This window comes from Pollicipes pollicipes, unplaced genomic scaffold (assembly GCF_011947565.3).
Source record: "Pollicipes pollicipes isolate AB1234 unplaced genomic scaffold, Ppol_2.1 Scaffold_6686;HRSCAF=7923_pilon_pilon_pilon, whole genome shotgun sequence".
NCBI classification, from domain to species: domain Eukaryota; kingdom Metazoa; phylum Arthropoda; class Thecostraca; order Pollicipedomorpha; family Pollicipedidae; genus Pollicipes; species Pollicipes pollicipes.
Window position 1 is genome coordinate 41,947,381 of NW_023596921.1, and position 3,330 is coordinate 41,950,710.

Below are 3,330 nucleotides of genomic sequence, written 5' to 3' on the forward strand. Positions count from 1 at the left end.
TGTGCAGGGAGTAGTCCATCGACATTTCTCCGGTCGGAGCGGCTATCTTAAATCAACACTCTGGGCTATTGGGGAGGATTTCGAGAAAACTGGTATTAACAACAAAATCGGCCGCGTCTGATCTAAGTTAACAGTTGACATACTCACTTTAAATAGGATGGCATTTAACAGCGTTGGAGGTAGGGCACCGAGCAAAGCTATCGATCACGACCTGGTCTTTCGAGTCAGACTCCATCGTGTCGATTGTCCACCAATAAATTACCGATTGTCACCGATTGCCCGGCCCAGCCTACCAATCCGTGGCAGCCACGTCGGCTCCAGTGGAGCGCAGGTTTGCTACAGAAGCAGCCAGAAGGCGACGATGGTCGGAGGTGGCTGGCCGCTGGTGCTAACCCGTACCACGGGAATCTTCCTCACTGCAGTATGACCTGGTGGCGGCGGTAATGTTTTTACGCAAGAGCGTGTGGTTTTAACACCCTAGTAATGACTTCTAGTTAGTGCGGGTACAGGTGTGAACGTTATCCGTGTCAATTAAAACAGAAACATAAAGCAACGTTGCACGTATATCATCCTAAGGCTTCTTTGCAGTGAGCCGTTATTGGTAACTAGTAGAGAAGCCCCCAGGCATCACTTCTGTGGAGGCGGGCGCTCACAGCGATGGCGAGAGGCGGGTCCCCACAGGCGTGCGCAGCGAGCTTGCGCGCACGTCCACCAAAACTGTCACGCGAATGCGCCCGGGCGTCGCTGGTGCCGCTATTGACAAAGCGCACCCTCGCGGGCGGCGGTAGCCCGTCTATTCAACACAGCTCCAGGCGGAGCAAGCCGCTTTGCAGCTCTGCCGCGACAGATTCCGCCTCCGAAGGAAGACAGCTGCGAGCGACGGGAGGGCTGGCTCTGGCGCTGCTGTGCCGCGCTCCGCCGGCCTGAGCCGCGCCCGTCCATGAGCACGCGTATCGCAGCGTCATCAGGCGATTCGTGTCCGTGTGTAAGAGGGGATCGCATGCATGCAGCGGTGCTAGCGGAGGTTGTCAGAAGCATCGGCGGGCTAACACGAACACGGTGCTCCTGCCTCACATTTTACAAGGACTGTAATGCTACAGTGGACGCGCGTCTGGACTGCCCAAGCTGCTATCCACATAGGGCGACTCAGCTCTCAGCTATCCGACAGGCGCTGTAGGCTGCCAGCCCGTATTTGTCGGATACACAGCCCAAATATAATAGCGACTGTTAGCGAGTTACCGGGCGCAGTCAGTGTATCTACTAACCGCACATGCTGATAAAATACAACTAAAAAGGAAATACGGAAAAGCCACCCGGCGCTATTCCGTGGCACTCGCACAGGAACTTCCACACGCTGGCCGTAAGCCAGGAAAGGATCACATTTTTCCCACCGCCAGCCTAACAACACGCAATGCTCAATTGAGCGAGGGGAGAAAGACGAGGCAACGTGATTCGTGAGAAATGACCAGCTACTCGCTCTCCACGGCCCGCACGTATAGTGTTTGTGCATGATTATAACGCCGAGCTGGCGCTCAGATTGATATAGTTCGACATGTGCGTAATGGCTGTAAATTGGCTGGTTTTCTGAGTACTGAACATAGCACACATCCAGTGCAGCCAGATGAGCTGCCATCTTTACGAGGTGACGGTATTTTCTATGGCTGCAGGTTTTCTGCACCAAAACGGAATTACGACACTATGAATGATTTATGATGACACCGTACTGTTACAGCACCATAACTTAATCTTGCTATTAGTCACGCTGTAAGGAGCTGCAATACTATTCACATAACTGCCCACAGGTGGACATTCCTAGTACAGCGAGCCTTGGCATCACTTCATGAACAACGACGGATACGTGTAAAATATTGGTTAGTCAGCTCAGCCTCAATCAATGGGTTAATGAGTACCTGCAGCTTAACATTTCTTTAGTTGGCAATTCATCTCAAAACGTTGATCTAGCATTGTTCAGCCATCTTGGTATTTTACACCGCTGCATGCGGTATGAATAAGTCAATATTGATGTCTAAGTTGTTATAAATTGTGATCGTTGCTAACAGAAACAACACAGCTAAAGCAGAAGGGTGCATGAAACACTTCTTCCCCAAAACCGGTTATTAACTCCGCAAACTGTTCTACTACCATGTCCGTTTTTGTTTATCTTCCCGACTATTTTCTATCGCCCGTACATTTCATCGAGGTCACTCCGAATTCCCGCATCGAACCAAGTGTCGAAAGCCGCTGGAAATATCGCCCGATCGATCAGCCGGTGATGGACTCACCTCGAACGAGTTGCCTGTGCCGAAGTAGATGGGCACGAACGCCAGCCAGATGATGCAGGTGGTGTACATGGTGAAGGCGATAAACTTGGTCTCGTTGAAGTTCTCGGGCACCTTCCGCGCCTTCACGGCGTACACCGTGCACACCACGATGAGCACCATGTTGTAGACGAGCGAGACGAGGAAGGACGAGTCCTTGATTCTGCACTTCAGTATGACCTCGCTGCGGTCGGGATAGTAGAATCGCACGCCGGGAGGCTCCACAATCAGCCAGGCCACCGTGCCAAACAGCTGCACACAGATGAGCAGCGTGGCGATCACTATCTGCGACTTGGGGCTGATGCAGCTCGGCCGCTTGGCCGACCGCGACGCCGAGTAGAAGATGCGCGAGATGCGGTTGGTCTTGGTGAAGAGGGCGCCGTAGATGAAGGAGAAGCCGAGGCCGATGCCGACCCGCTGCAGGGCGCAGGCGGCCGGACTCGGCTTTGTCAGCAGCAGGAAGGTGTTGAGGTAGCAGATGAGGATGCCGGCCAGCAGCATGTAGCTCAGCTCGCGACCCGACGCCTTCACGATCGGCGTGTCGTCGTGACGCAGGAACAGCGCGATCACCAGCAGCGTCAACAGGATACCTGAAGTCAGATCCGAAACGTCCATCTTATGCCATAGACCATATAAAACAAACTCTGTGATAGCCGATTATAGCATCAAAAACACAAGTGCTTCAAATATGCAACGCACGAACTACGTACGAACTAAGTGCCCCAAAAGTAAGAGCATTTTCACAATTTGTAATACATGTATCCGTAAAAGTTCACTATCATTCATATTTCAATGGATTATCGAGCCACGGATGAACCATTCATCGCGCTTATGAACTACCTCATTACAATCCCTGTACATAAAAGGGGCTCATAATCAGTGTCGTTTTGTGCGACATTCCGGGTCGAATATGTAGTATGAAAATACCAAATGTGGATACTATTCCGACAGAAAAATGCCTTATGAATGCCCCGGCATGTTACGACGCCCTGGTGTTACACACACACACACA